Source organism: Eptesicus fuscus, chromosome 6, assembly GCF_027574615.1.
Source record: "Eptesicus fuscus isolate TK198812 chromosome 6, DD_ASM_mEF_20220401, whole genome shotgun sequence".
NCBI classification, from domain to species: domain Eukaryota; kingdom Metazoa; phylum Chordata; class Mammalia; order Chiroptera; family Vespertilionidae; genus Eptesicus; species Eptesicus fuscus.
In genome coordinates this window covers 5,915,697-5,931,852 of record NC_072478.1, presented here as the reverse complement: position 1 = coordinate 5,931,852, position 16,156 = coordinate 5,915,697, and the positions used below count along the sequence as shown (strand labels likewise).

General features: G+C 47.5%; 1 pseudogene; it reads left to right on the top strand.

Moving 5' to 3' along the window:
* The first annotated feature begins 4,551 nt into the window (after window positions 1-4,551).
* LOC129149366 (glyceraldehyde-3-phosphate dehydrogenase-like) lies at window positions 4,552-9,015 on the top strand (annotated as a pseudogene).
* Window positions 9,016-16,156: the final 7,141 nt, after the last annotated feature.

The following is a 16,156-nucleotide window of genomic DNA, read 5'->3' as shown; positions in this document are numbered from 1 at the left end:
TCTGGGAAGCATGGGAAGGCAGAAAGGCTGCTCTGGCCAGAGCAAAGGCGGTGCCGGTAGCCATGGGAAGGAAGGCCCATTTTTGCACGAATCTTCGTGCATCGGGCCTCTAGTATTTATATAACTTGGGGGTGGGGTAAACTCCCTAAATAAGTCTGGAAACCAAGAAGCTAAAAGAAATATATATTTGACTACACACAAATCTTAAATTTTTCTAGAAAAAAGATATAAGAAACTATATAAGCAAATGATAGGCTAAGAAAATATTTATAAAATATGTGAAACACAAAGAGCCAAAAGCCTTAATATATACAATAGCACCTACAATTTTACAGACCAGTAAGAAAACAGAACGTGCCCTGACCAGGCATATCAGTTGGTTAGACAGCCATCCGATATGCCAAGATTGAGAGTTCCCTAGTCAAGGTGCATACAAGAAGCAAGGAATGTATGAATAAGTGGAACAACAAATCAATGTTTACCTATCTATTTCCCTTGCTCTCTCTCTAAAATCAATCAATCGTATATAATAAAAGGCCAGCCATCATAAGCGTAACAACCGGAACTACCAGAGACCAGTTGAGTAGAGACCGCTGGGCTGGCCCCGCCCCCAAGCAAGCAGTTAGGGGCTATCAGACAGGCAGGCTAGCGGTTAGGAGTGATCAGGTAGGCAGACGGCCCCTCACAGGGCTGGTCTCTTCCTGCAACAAGCAGTTAGGGGTGATCAGGTAGGCAGGCAAGTGGTTAGCAGTGATCAGGTAGGCAGGTGAGTGGTTCGGGGCGATCGGGTAGGCAGGTGGCCCCTCGCAGGGCTGGCCCTGCCACCTAGCAAAGAAAGAGGGAGGCCTCCGCCACCTTCAGCGACTCTATGGCAGATGTGCTGCTGGACAGCGATCGCCCCACAGAGGGAGGCCCAGGCCAGCCAAGCCATCACACCCCACACCTGTCGCCTGCAGAGGGAGGCCACTGGTGGCAGGGGAGGGGGGACAGCACTGCACAGATGGCAAGCAGTGGCAGCGGCGGGAGTGGGGCCAGCTTGCCTGCAGCTGGGGAAAGGAAAGCCCTGATAGGGCCTGATCTCAGACCAGGCCTAGGGACCCTACCTGAGGGGTCCCGGATTGTGAGAGGGTGCAGGCCGGGCTAAGGGACACTCCCGAGTGCACAAATTTTTGTGCACCAGGCCTCCAGTCAATAAATAAGAGAACGAAAAGAAAACAGGACATAAGTGGCCTAAAACTTACGAGGCCTCACAAGTACTCAGAGAAATGCAAATTAAAGCATGTCCATAGTCCTTTATCCCCAACCCAAAATTCATAGTTCTGAAAATCAGAAAGCTTTCTGGACTTGGGTTAAATTTACGTGCTCAGCCCCAGCCAACCAAGGCCAGGGAGCGGCTCTGCTGTGAGGAATGCAGGTTAGGGTCTGGATTTACCCCTGAACCCAGCCGCAGTCCTGTTGGCAAAGCAGCAGAAGCAGAGGATAGTGTTACACAGGCAGCCCAGTGTCGGCTACAGACGAGAAGGGAGAAAGGAAGAGCATTTGAAAGATGGAAGAATCACCCAAAAGACTAAATTAAATCCAGATTGTCACCATCAAAGAGCAAATTTGCCCTGTTTCCCTCCAATGAGTGGGGCTCAGAGCTCGTAAGGCGAAATCAGCTTCGTAGCACCCCTAAATTTCATTTAGTCTTTGAAGGAGTCACCTCAGTCAACAGCCACCCAATCAATCAATCAATCAATCAATCAACCAGCCAGGAGACAGGCAGTATCCCACCCATGCTGCACTAAAGCCCTGGCCTTCCTCACCTTCCACACCTTTCCCCCCGGTTTTTCCCCGTTCAGGGCTGAGTCTGTTTTTCCCTGTTCAGGGCTGAGTCTGTTTTTCCCCGTTCAGGGCTGAGTCTGTTGACTGATAAGACAGAGTGTTTTGGTCCTGGAATTCAATATTTATTTTAGAGTTGAATTATTACTGAGCCAAAGAGTCTGAGAAACGTCAGGCTTCCCCAAGACCCTGGCCTAGTTTAACAGATAAAGGAAAGCTTCTTGCCAGGCCCAGGGCAGTGCGAAGTCACCGGAAGTGTGTGGGGTGGAGTGGGTGTAAGGCACCTTCCAGCTGAGCAACAGGAACCAAAAGTCACCACAAGGACAGCGTCGGGTTGGGGGGGAGAGGAGGGGGCTCAGGCAGTTGGGTCAGTGACGATTCCAGGGCCAGACCTCAATGCGGGGTCCTCACCAGCGGTCTCCCCGGGGCCTCTCAGCAATCCCAAACCCCCCAGAAGCAGGCTCAGGGAGGTGCACAGGCAGAGACCCGGCCAACGGGGCAGGGCAGAACCAGACTCCGGGCCATGTCCCAATCCAGTGCCCCTTCCATTCTCCAGTCGGTTCGATGGCCCAGGGCAGCTGGCCAAGAGGGACACTAGAGGAGCTGCACTCTGGGGGAGGAGCCCTGGGCTCCTGACTATTGAGGCACCAAGGGAGAGGCGTCCCCCAGAATCTCAAAGCGGCTTCAGGAGCGTGTAGGAACAAACAGATCCAGGGCCCGCCCGCCCCCCCACCCCAGGGAAGGTGCTGCCCCTACAGGAGGCGCCACGCGGCCCAGGCTCCGCGTTACCAGCAGGGGGCGCCCCCGTGCTCCAGTCCCAACCGCGGAGAAGGCTGTGAGTGGCTGGGCCTGGGCAGGGGGTTCAGCCCCCCGAAGTCCTTCCCTTGTTTGTGCAGTGAAAGTGGTTTAAATCTATGTCTACTGATTCCCACGTGGAATCGGATTAGGGCAGGGTAAGGATTTTTGCTTTTCGTTTTAAGTTCTGCTATTTAAATACTAAACATACTGCCGGACACATTTATAAGCTCGTATGAATCTGGTGGAGTGCACTATTCTGTATCTGACTTGGCCTGGGTTCTCCTGAAAGCAGAGCCTGTGGGGGGCTGATTCAGGCGATGACAGTGAGGAGTGTAAGCGGCCAGGAAAGGAGAGCGCGCCGACACAAGCCCGCGTTACCAAGGTGACCTCCACGCCGTCCCCCAGGACACGCCGGGGGACCTTATGAAATGTGTCTCCGAACGCCCCCTGGGGTCGAAGAGGAGGAATTTATCCACTTCCCACCGCGGCGCGGGTCTGAAGGGACATTCTGTCTGGCACCTGCAAAGCCTGCCCAGTTGGTCTCCCGGTGGGGGTTGGAAATGAGAAAAGGCACACCGACCTCACAACTCCTCCCGGGAAGGGGACCTACGGAAACCATTCACAATGGAGACAGCTCTTCACGTCAGGGCTGCGGGTGTGGGAGGAATTCAGGGAAGTGGGACGGCTTGGCTAGAGGGTGAAGGCCCGTGCAACTTTGATGCATGTTGTCAGATTTTCATAAACAGCAGGTTGTACCATTTTTAAAAATATATAATTTTTATTGATTTCAGAGAGGGAGAGAGAGATAGAAACATCAATGATGAGAATCATTGATCGGCTGCCTCCTGCATGCCCCCCACTGGGGCCAAGCCCATAACCCAGACATGTGCCCTGACTCGGAATCGAACCATAACCTCCTGGTTCATAGGTCGACCCTCAACCACTGAGCCATGCCAGCCAGGCAGGCTGTATCATTCTGCATGTCCTGAATCAACTTATGTGAACGCCAGCTCCCCCACGGCCTTGCCCGCAGAGTATGTTTGTAAGCCCTTAGGCTTTAGCTGGGAAATGACAACTTAGTGCATTTTTATTTTGCATTCCTGTTATTATAAGCAAAATCGAGCATCCCACCTTATTCACAAGGCTTTTCATTGCAATATTGATTGTATTGGAAATTACAGGAAACACAAAACCACCATGAGATACCATCTCAGACCCATTAGGATGGCTACTAATAAACAAGTGTGGATAAGGATGTGGATAAATTAGAACCCTTGTGCACCGTTGGTGGGGATGTAAAATGATGCAGCCACTATGGAAAACAGTATGGAGGTTCCTAAAAAAAAGTACTATAGAATTCCCATGTGACCCAGCAATTTCGCTCACTTCTGGGTATACACCCTACAGAATTGGAAGCAGGGTCTCAAAGAAATATTCGCACACTCATGTTCGTAGCAGCACTATACATAATAGCCAAGAGGTGAAAGAAACTCATGTGCCCACTAACGGATGAATGGATAAACAAAACATGGGAAATTCTGACACATGTTATGACACGAATGAAGCTTGCGGACATTATGCTAAGTGAAATGAGCCAGACACAAAAAGACAAATGCTGTGTGATTCCACTTACATACGGTGCTTAGTCTAATTCAGAGAGACAGAAAGTAGAGTGGTGGTTACCAGGAGAGGGAGGAAGGTGAAATGAGAAGCTGTGTTCAGGAATTTCAGTTTTGCAAGTTCTGGAGACGGATGGTGCTGATGGCTGCACAACAATGTGAATACGCTTCATGCTATTGAACTGCACACCTAAAAACGGCTAAGATGGTAAATTTATATTATTTGTATTTCACCATGATTTTTAAAACATATTTTTTATTGATTTCAGAGAGAGGAAGGGAGGTGATCAATGATAAGATGGAATGATGGATCGGCTGTCCCCTACTGAGGATCGAGCCCAAAACCCAGGCATGCGCCCTGACCTCCTGGTTCATAATCACTGAGGTACACCAGCCAACTAGAGCAGCAGTTTTCAATCGTTTTCATCTCATGGCTCACATAAACTAATTACTAAAATTCTGCAGCACACCAAAAAATAGATTATTTTTTTTATCTGACTCTCCTCCCCCCCCCCCAAAAAAAAGGTATAATTTTGATTATTCACATTGGATGGCTATTGTGGTGTTGGCTGTGGTCATTTTTTTACTTGACAAATCTAAAGGAAAAGAGGTCAGTGCCTCTGACTGAATAGTCAGCTGTTGCACGTTTTCAACTGGCACTTCGGTTGAAAATCGCTGATCTGGAGCGAGGAGAAGATCGGGGTCGAGGGACAACGTAGAATGTGCACACAGTATTTGAAAAACGTAATCAATATCCAGTGAGTTGGATTGACTGCTCTGCAATCTCGATAAGCATAGCCTGAGAGGGGCATGGGGCATTTTTGAGATTTATCCCACTAGGATGGATATAATTTTTTAAAAAGAAAACAATATTGGTGAGGGTGTGGAGACATTGGACCTATTAAAAAAAGAAAAAGGAGCTGGAGGTCACATGTCTTTAACTGTGATAAGAGGGATTTTTCCCTCAAGGGCGGGGGTTTTCCCGCCAAGGGGGGTTGTTGCCCCAGTTGCCAGCACATTGACCTTGCATCTCCCTGTGCTTGTGGACTGGTTTGGTTATCCACTGGGTGTCAGATTCCATCTGATAGCTTAATGGGATGGATAGGGATAACCTCAAAGAATGTGTGCGTGGAATCTTCACCGAGCAGTAAGAATTTAGGACTCTCGGAGCCCCACAGGGGAACCCAGCTCGCCCCTCGCTCCTCAGCAGCAGACCGAAGGCTTCCAGCAAACTTCAGCTGCTCAACACCACGATGGGCAGGTTTGCCACAGGACGCACTCTTAGGAACTGGGTGTCTGTTCTCTCACTTTGTAAAGTGGGGAAGTTACACTAATCAGTCTTATTTGATGTATTAAATTACACAGGAAGCATTGTCAAATAAATTATGCTAAACCTTTGATTATTTTGATATATTGTTCATATAAATGTTCTAGAAATTATACAAAATTCCTAAAATTCTGACATTTTGGTAAGTTAAAAAAACAACACTTAGTCCTTCTCCATCTCTTAAAGTTATAACTCTTATCATGTCTTTAACATGTAAACACCTAAGAACTAACTATAACATTGTCCACAGAGACTGAAGGGAGAAAACTAAAAAGGTCTTTTTTTAATCCTCACCTGAGGACATTTTTTTCCATCGATTTTTAGAGAGTGGAAAGGAGGGAAGAAGCGGGGGTGGGGAGAGAGATACTTCAATGTGAGAAAGACACTTCAACTGGTTGCCTCCTGCGTGCTCCCCAACCTGGCCAGGGATGGAACCTACAACCCAGGTATGTGCCCTTTGGTTCTCCAGCCAATGCTCTAACCACTTAGCAATACCAGCCAGGCAAGGCCTTTTATTAATCTATTAAAAAACAACAAAACATATATTCTCTCACAGTTCTAGAAGCCAAAATCCAAAGTCAGTATCACTGGGCCCAAGTCAAGGTGATGGTAGGTAGGGCTGGAGGATCGAGAAAGAATCTATTCCTTGCCTCTTCTAACTTCTGGTGGTTGTTGGCATTCCTTGGCTATGTCTGCATTGCTCTAGTCAAGGGCAAGCCTTTAAAAAATATGACTGTTTGCCCAGCCGGAGAGGCTCAGATGATTGGGCGTCTTCCCATGCACAGAAAGGTTGCCGGCTTGATTCCTGGTCAGGGCACATGCTGGGGTTAGTGGGCTTGGCCCTCTGTAGGGGGTATGCAGGAGGTAGCTGATTAACATTCGCTCTCACATTAATGTTTCTCTCTCCCTCTTTCTTTCTCTCTCTCTAAAAATCAATTTTTAAAAATCTTTAAAACAGACTGTAGACCCCTGCCAAAATTAATTTGTGAAACAGCTGTAGTGTTTACAAAACTTCTAGAAAATAATAAGGCTTTAGCCAATTTGGCTCAGTGGATAGAGCATCGGCCTGTGGACTGAAGGGTCCCGACAGAAGGGTTCCGGGTTTGATTCTGGTCAAGGGCACATGCCAGGGTTGTGGGCTCGATCCCCAGTATGGGGTGCGCAGGAGGCAGCTGATCAATGATTCTCTCTTATCATTGATGTTTCTATCTCTCTCTCCCTCTCCCTTCCTCTCTGAAATAAAAATATTTTTTTAAAAAAGAAAATCATGAAACAAAAAGACTGTATATGAAAAATAAGACATGTTTTCAGTAGAAGAAGGTATGAAGTATAGAGATGCACTGTTGTTGAGGGGAAAATAGAATATTTTTTTAATAAGGATATAAAGGATATGGGTGGTTTTTGTTTGGTTTGGTTTTAGTTTTGGATTTTTGTTTTTGTATAAAAAGAAATAGAAAAGTAATTTTGTCCTAAAGTAAAATTGTTTCAAAATAAGACAGGGAAAGATATGACAAAAACTGAAAGTTATAAAAACTAAAAATGGAGCTCCCATTTGACCCAGTGATCCCACTTCTAGGAATATCTCCCAAGAAACTAGAAACACCAATCAGAAAGGATATATGCATTCCTATGTTCATAGCAGCACAATTTACAATAGCTAAGATTTGGAAACAGCCTAAGTGCCCATCAGCAGATGAGTGGATTAAAAAACTGTGTTACATCTATACAATAGAATACTACACTGCGGTAAAAAGGAAGTTCTTACCATTTGCAACAGCATGGATGGAACTGGAGAGCATTATGCTAAATGAAATAAGCCAGTCAGAGAAAGATAAGTATCACATGATCTCACTCATTTATGGAATATAATGAACAACATAAACTGATGAACAAAAGCAGAGACAGAGAAAAATCAATCAGACCATCAAACCTCAGAGGGAAGGTAGGGGAGGGTGGGGGTAAGGGGGAGAGATCAACCAAAGGACTTGTATGCATGCATATGGGCCTAACCAATGGACACAGACAACAGGGGGTGAGGGCATGAGTGGGGAGGTTGAGGAGAGGGGTAATGGCGGGGAATAAAGAAATGGGAAAAAAAACAACCTGAAAGTTATATATAAGTTGCAGAAATTTTGTGGAAGTTGCAGAAGGTTCATGGAGGAGAGATCTTGAGAAAAGAATTTTATAGATGGTCAAAGTAACTAAAGTTGGATAGATAGCTAAGACAACTTCATTCTTTATATGTATGTATGGGAATTGACCAGCTCGTCAACCATAGCCATTAAAAAAAATTATCTGGCTCTCTGCTCCTCCTGTTCGTCAGACAGCCTCTCCTCCTGCGCTGTGCCAGCAGCCACAACCCTGAGACACGATGGTGAAGCTCGGAGTGAACGGATTTGGCCGCATTGGGCGCCTGGTCACCAGGGCTGCTTTTAACTCTGGCAAAGTGGATATTGTCGCCATCAATGACCCCTTCATTGACCTCAACTACATGGTCTACATGTTCCAGTATGATTCTACTCATGGCAAGGTCAAAGGCACAGGCAAGGCTGAGAACGGGAAGCTTGTCAGCAGTGGAAAGCTCATCTCCATCTTCCAGGAGCGAGATCCTGCCAACATCAAATGGGGTGATGTTGGTGCTGAGTATGTGGTGGAGTCCACCGGTGTCTTCACTACCATGGAGAAGGCTGGGGCTCACTTGAAGGGCGGAGCCAAGAGGGTCATCATCTCTGCCCCTTCTGTGGATGCCCCCATGTTTGTGATGGGTGTGAACCATGACAAGTATGACAACTCCCTCAAGATTGTCAGCAATGCCTCCTGCACCACCAACTGCTTGCTCCCCCTGGACAAGGTCATCTATGACAACTTCATCATCGTGGAGGGACTCATGACCACAGTCCATGCCATCACCGCCACCCAGAAGACCCTGGATGGCCCCTGGGAAGCTGTGGCGTGATGGGCGAGGGGCTGCCCAGAACATCATCCCTGTTTCTGCCGGCGCTGCCAAGGCTGTGGGCAAGGCCATCCCTGAGCTGAATGGGAAGCTCACTGGCATGGCCTTCCGTGTCCCCACCCCCAATGTGTCGGTTGTGGATCTGACCTGCCGCCTGGAGAAAGCTGCCAAATACGATCATATAAAGAAGGTAGTGAAGCAGGCATCAGAGGCCCCCTCAAGGGCATCCTGGGCTACACTGAGGACCAGGTTGTCTCCTGTGACTTTAACGTGACACCCACTCCTCCACCTTTGATGCTGGGGCTGGCATTGCCCTCAATGACCACTTTGTCAAGCTCGTTTCCTGGTCTGACAATGAATTTGGCTACAGCAACAGGGTGGTGGACCGTCTGGTCCCCATGGCCTCCAAGGAGTAAGAACCCCTGGACCACCAGCCCCAGCGAGAGGAAGAGAGGCCCTCAGCTGCTGGGGAGTCCCTGCCCAGATTGATCCCCGACACACTGAGAATCTCCTGACCACTGTTTCCATCCCAGACCCCTGAAGAAGGGGAGGGGCTCAGGGAGCCCTACTTTGCCGTGCACCATCAATAAAGTTCACTGTACCCAGAAAAAAAAAATTATCTTCATTGTTGAGAGTATTACAGATGTCCCCTTTTACCATGGCCATTTTAAAGATTTTTATCATTTACAGACAACTGTTTGATGCTTTGGCAAAAAGAAAAGAAAATGTTCCTACAAATATTTTTCATCTTCAAAGATTCATTCTTTAAAAACCTGACAAAAAAACAACAACAACCTAACAAGTACGCTAAAATACAGGCTTCTGACAAATTTAAAAACCTAACACTAAACTGGGTAAAGATTTACAGAACTCGGGAAATCCCAGTCATAAAACTGCTAACAGGAAGGTCAATTAGAATTAATAACATGGGGCCCTGGCCTGGTTAACACTCCTTTGTTGTTGTTGTTTTATTTTATTAAATCTTTATTGCTGAGAGTATTACAGAGTCCCCTTTTCCATTCATTGAACCCTTCTAGCCTGCCCCCACTCCTTGCCCCAGGTCTTCACCATCCTATTGTCTGTGTCCATGGATTAACACACCTTTGAAATGCCTCTCTTTTTAGACCCCTCATAAGGGTAACCACCCTCAAGTGGGCACATCGTTTAAGCTATCCCGTAATGCCATTCCAGAGATTTCCCCGCCTTACTTCCTCCTACTTTCACATAATCTTCTTTGCATTCCCCCATCAGTTCCAACTGTATTTAAAGGGATGCAGACTTCCCTACCAGACTCCAGTTGGAAGGCAGTTCCTGCCTGGGTCCCTGCTGGTGGGTAGGTGCCCTAGGACATGGCCTCCAACAGGCCCGGAGGAAGCGGGAGGTGCAAGAGGACCAAGTTCAGCAAAAACCAACTTCGGGTTCTTATCGAGGCCTTTGAAAAGGACCCCTACCCTGATATCACTGTCCGAGAAGAACTAGCCAAGCAAACCCAGATTCCTCAGTCCAGAATCCAGGTGTGGTTTCAGAACCGGAGAGGTAGACAATCAAAGGACCCCCAGAGGCACCCCGACCGGAGGCAGACGCTGCGGCTCCCGGATCCCGCCAGGGTGCATTCCCTGACCCCCCACCCCCCACCATGGCCTCCAGGGTCTTCCCACCCCCCCACCCCCACCCCCTCATGTGGCTCGGCGTCGGAACTCTCCAGAGCCACGCCCACAGATTCTCCTGGCAGGCGGGCGGATGGAGCGTGCTTCTGGGCCAGCAGTCCTCGGCGGGGAATGTGGCCTAACAAGTACGCTAACAAGTAGTCTCCTCTCCCGACCTGGAGACTCCAGCCAAGCCACTGGGAGAACCTTCCGGAAGTTTCCATCACTCTTCAGCTATGGGTGCATTTCCTGCTCCCCAACAGCCCTTCCAGGCAGAAGCTGGTGGCATAGACACTCATCTGGGGGACCCCAGGGCGCTCATATGTGGGGACTGGGCCCTGCGAGGGCAGGGGCAGCATTTTCCTTCTGATGGGCAGCAGCCATGGGGGGGGGGGGGGGGGGGCTGGCAGCCTCTACCTGCTTGGGAGCCAGGGATGGCTCCCCAGCAGCCACTGTCCCAGCACCCTGTAGTCCGAAAGCAGCCACCCCGCCCCCTTCAGTCCAGGAACACTGGCTGGATCCTGCTGAGACCAGATGCCTCAAGGAGGAGAAGCCCTAGATGGTTGGCTCAGTGGACAGACTGCGGACTGAAGGGTCCCAGGTTTGATTTCGGTCAAGGGCTTGTACTTCGGTTGCAGACTCAGTCTTGTGGGAGACAACTAATGGATGTGTCTCCCTCACACTGCAGTTTCTCTCTGACTCTTCCCCCCCCCCCCCCCCCCACCCCTCCCAGCTTTCATTCTCTTGTCTGTCTTTCCTAAGCCTTTCAGCCGCCCCCACTCAGGGTCACTGAACCTGGCTGAGCTGGCGCTGCCCATAAGGCACCCTGGGGCTGAGTAGGCCATGGCCGTGCCAGCCCGCCAGTTTTCCTGGTGTTGAGTTATATGAGTTCTTCATATATTTTGGAAATTAACCCATTATCATTGAATCTATAGATTGCTTTGGGTAGTGTGGACCTTTTAATGATGTTGATTCTACCAATCCATGAACACAATATATTCTTCCACTTGTTTATATCTTCCTCTATCCCTTTTTTCAACATCCTGTAGTTTTCCGAGTACAGGTCTTTTACCTCCTTAGTTAAGTTTATTCCTAGGTATAATTTTTTTGTTGCGATGGTAAATGGGGTTGTTTTTTTAGTTTCTCTATGAATTCATTATTGGTGTATAAAAATGCCATCGATTTCTGGGTATTAATTTTGTATCCTGCTACATTGCTGAATTTATTCATTAAATATAGTTTTTTGATAGTCTTTAGGGTTTTCTATGTACAAAATCATGTCACCTGTGAATGATGACAGTTTTACATCTTTTCCAATTTGGATGCCTTTTATTTCTTCTTGTCTGATTGCTATGCCTAGCACGTCCAATACTATGCCAAATAGGAGTGGTGAAAGTGGGCATCCCTGTCTTGTTCCTGTTCTTAGGGGAAATGGTTTTATTATTTATTTTTTTAAGTATATTTTATTGATTTTTTACAGAGAGGAAGAGAGAGGGATAGAGAGTTAGAAACATCAATGAGAGAGAAACATCCATCAGCTGCCTCTTGCACACCCCCTACTGGGGATGTGCCCGCAACCAAGGTACATGCCCTTGACTGAATCGAACCTGGGACCCTTGAGTCCGCAGGCCGACGCTCTATCCACTGAACCAAACCAGTTTCGGCAGGGGAAATGGTTTTAGTATTTGTCAATTGAGTATGATGTTGGCTGTAGGTCATATAAGGCTTTTATTATGTTGAGGTATGATCCCTCTATTCCCACTTTGCTGAGAGTTTTTATCAAAAAAGGGTGTTGGATTTTGTCAAATGTTTTTCTGCATCAGTTGATATGATCATGTGGTTTTTATCCTTAATTTGTGTTGTAGCACATTTATTGATTTGTGGATATTGTACCAACCTTGTGTCCCCAGAATAAATCCCACTTGATCCTGATGTATGATCTTTTTAATGTATTGTTTGATTCAATTTGCCAATATTTTGTTGAGGATTTAGCATCTATGTTCATCAGGGACATTGGCCTATATTTCTTTGTGGTTACTTTATCTGTAATTAGGATAATGCAGACCTTGTAAAAAGAGCTTGGAAATCCTCTTGAATTTTTTGAACTAGTTTGAGGAGGATGGGTGTTAGTTCTTCTTTGAATGTTTGGTAAAACTCACTTGTGAAGCCCTCTGGTCCAGGACTTTTGTTTGCTGGGAGTTTTTGTTTGTTTGTTTGTTTGTTTATTACTGCTTCATTAGTTGTTATTGGCATATTCAGGTTTTCTGATTCTTCCTGATTGAGTTTTGGAAGGTTGTATGTTTCTAGGTATTTCTTCACTTCACCTAGGTTGTCCAATTTTTTGGCATATAGTTAATATTTTCTTTAATATACTTTGATTTCATAGAAGAAGGGAGAGATAGAAACATCAATGATGAGAATCATTAATTGGTTGCCTCCTGCACGGCCCCCACTGGGGATCAAGCCTGCAACCCAGGCATGTGCCCTGACCTGGAATTGAACCATGACCTCCTGGTTTGTAGGTCGAGCCTCAACCAATGAGCCACACCAATCGGGGTCTATTTTTGTTGTTAACCCTCACCCAAGGATATATTTTTGTTTTTCCATTGACTTTTAGAGTGGAAGGGAAGGGGAAAAGACAGAGAGAGAGAGAAATATTGATGTGAGAGAGACACATTGATTGGTTGCCTGCTGCCCGAGCCCTTACCTAGGGCAGGGGATCGAACCTCCAATTGAGATAGGTGCCCTTGATCAGAATCAAACCCGAGCCCTGACGGGTTTGGCTCAGTGGATAGAGCGTCGGCCTGCGGATTCAAGGGTCCCAGGTTCGATTCTGGTCAAGGGCATGTACCTTGGTTGTGGGCACATCCCCAGTAGGGGGTGTGCAGGAGGTAGCTGATTGATGTTTCTCTCTCATCGATGTTCCTAACTCTCTATCCCTCTCCCTTCCTTTCTGTAAAAAATCAATAAAATATATTAAAATAAAAAAGAATCAAACCCGGGACTCTTCAATCCGTGGGCCAATGCTCTAACCACTGAACAAAACCAGCTAGGTCCATGATATTTTCTTGCAATCCTTTGTATTTCTGTGATGTCAGTTGTTACTTTGCCTACTTTCATTTCTAATTTTATTCATGTGGGTCCTCTCTCTTTAAAAAACATTACTGGATTTTAATCTTTGTCTTTTAGATATAAGATATTTTTCTACTGAACTACCTATAACCTACAGCAATTTGGTAAGTTATACCTCTGTAAGCAAAATCAAACACTTACCTTTTTCTATCTTATTCCTCCACAATATCAGGTACTCTTAACTAATCCATGTGTTACCAAATTTAAAGATGTCGACTCTTAGATTCATGTTTCTCAATTTAATATATTTTTATTGATTTCAGAGAGGAAGGGAGAGGGAGAGATAGAAACGTCAATGATGAGAGAGACTCATTGATTTGCTGTCTCCTGCATGCCCCCCATGGGGATCGAGCCTGCAACTTGGGCATGTGCCCTGACCGGGAATCGAACTGTGACCTCCTGGTTCAACCACTGAGCCACATTGGCTGGGGTAATCTCTTCCTTGCAGGGGGGAATCTTAGGGGAGGTTTCAGGGGAGAGTTTCAGCAGAATAGTCATCAGTTTCCTGGTGTGTTCCTTAAGGGTCGTGGTCTGCACTGATTGGTCAGTGTCAGGACAGGGGGCATTATTGCAGCTGGCCTGGTGTTTCCCACCTGGTTTTGTTGCCTTTCTAGGTCTGGAACTGAAATATAACTGATGTTACCTCTAGGCCTAGATATATCTGTCTCAGTTTCCCTATTCACTGTTCTGGCTTACTGTCACCATCATCCCCAAATGACACTGGGAAGCCCAGTCCCACAGCAGTATCTCCTGCTGTCAACCATGGCCTACAGGGGACAGCCACCAACAGCTTCTCAGTAACTCAATGACCACATCACTGTCACATTCCCTCGTGCCTTCGCAAAGAGAGTGTCCTCTGGGCAGCTCCCAGAGAACAGAATCAAATGGCAAATCTTGTTTTCACGGAATAAGCCCATCCTCACATTCCCACTCTCCTGAGCCTTCAGGCCCCTTATTGATTGATTTTAAAAGAATAGTTTATTGATTTTTAGAGAGAGGGGGAAAGAGAAACATCAATGTGAGAGTATAACATCCATTAGTTGCCTCCTGCATGCCTTCTAGCAGGGATTAAGCCCACAACCAGGCATGTGTCCTGACCAGGAATCCAACCCGCAACATTTCTGTGCACAGGACCATGCCCAAACAACTGAGCCACACAGCCAGGGCTTTAGGCCCCTTCTTTAAAAGGCAGTTCTGGCATCTCCACTTCATTGACTCTGCGATCTCAAGTCTCTTATGTATATTCACCCAAACTTCACCATACCAGGCCGCAGGGTCCCACTTCTTCCCTTTAAAAGCCCTGACTTTAGTACAGGAAAACTGTGGAGTTGCATCGTCTCCTTTGTAGTTTTGCTGCCTTTGTGATTAAATCTCCCATAATTTCAGTACATTGTCTCCTGGCTGCAGAAAAAGCTTTTTTTTTTTTTTTTTTTTTTGATGTGTTGTGTTAGGACAGCGGTTGCCAACCGGTGGTCCGTGGACCACTGGTGGTCCGTGAGGTCCGAAAGGTTGGCGACTGCTGCCTTAAGAGACTTTCTGGCTTGCACAGCATGCTCTGAGTTGAGTGGGATAACTTGAGCCATTCTTTCTTCAAAGTTTCTAAGGCAGTTTTGAAAAGCTAGCCAACTCCATAATCCTTGTAATTATAGCTGCCTCCATATCTTTCAAGTGCTAAAATTACTGCCTAAACAAAGGTTTCCCTTCAACTTCTCATTCCAATCCACCAGATGTTAGAGTCTTGTGCTTCAGGACACTACAGATATCACCACCCCACTCACTCACCATTCGTGCAGAGGCCTCTGTTGCCTCCAAATGGTGGGTGATCTAGTTCTAGCTTCCCATCCCTTCAGCTTGCCTTCCAGTGCTACTTCCTGTTAACTGCCTTAGCTTGAATCCTCATAAAAGCAGAGCCTCAGGCATGCTCTCCGGGAGCTCACCCATGCTTTCTTCCTCCACAGGCATGCATCTCCTAAGGGATATCCTCCCCCCCCCCCGCCCCCCTGACCCCCACCCCCAGGCTTGGAATCAGGAAAGCAATGGACAGTGTCAGCTCGTCCTGGGATAACCCCCTGAACCTATCTCCAAGGCCCCCTTTCTCTAACTTTACAGTGAGCCAAAGCAGCCTGCCCCACAGAGGCTCTCCTGTTGCTTCTATTCTAAGCCCTTCCTTCTTTCACTGTTCCCAGCTTTAATACATGTATTCTCAAATTTATTAAAAAAAAAAAAAAAGAAAGAAAAAAGAAAGAAAAGAAAGCAGAGCCTGAGCTTAGAACTTGGGTGCAGTTTATTTGGTAAACTAGAGGCCCGGTGCACAAAACTTGTGCACTCAGGCGAGTCCCTCAGCCCAGCCTGTGCCCTCTTGCAGTACGGGAGCCCTCAGGGGATATCGGACTGCTGGCTTAGGCCTGCTCCCCAGCGGGAGGGGCCTAAGCCAGCAGTTGGACATCCTTAGCACTGCTGTGGAGGTGGGAGAGGCTCCTGCCACCACCTCTGTGCTCACCAGCCATGAGCCTGGCTTCTGGCTGAGCAGTACTCCCCCTGTGGGAGCACACTGACCACCAGGGGGCAGCTCCTGCATTGAGCATCTGCCCCCTGGTGGTCAGTGCACGTCATAGCGACCAGTCGTTCCACCACTGGGCTGAAACCGGCTCTCTGACATCCCCCAAGGGGTCCTGGATTGCGAGAGGGCGCAGGCCAGGTCGAGGGACCCCACTGGTTCACGATCGGGGCCAAGGAGGGACGTAGGAGGACTCCAGGGCATGTCCAGCCCATCTCACTCAGTCCCGATCAGCCAGACCCCAGCAGCAAGCTAACCTACTGGTTGGAGCACATCATAGCGACTGGCCGACTGTCTGCCCCC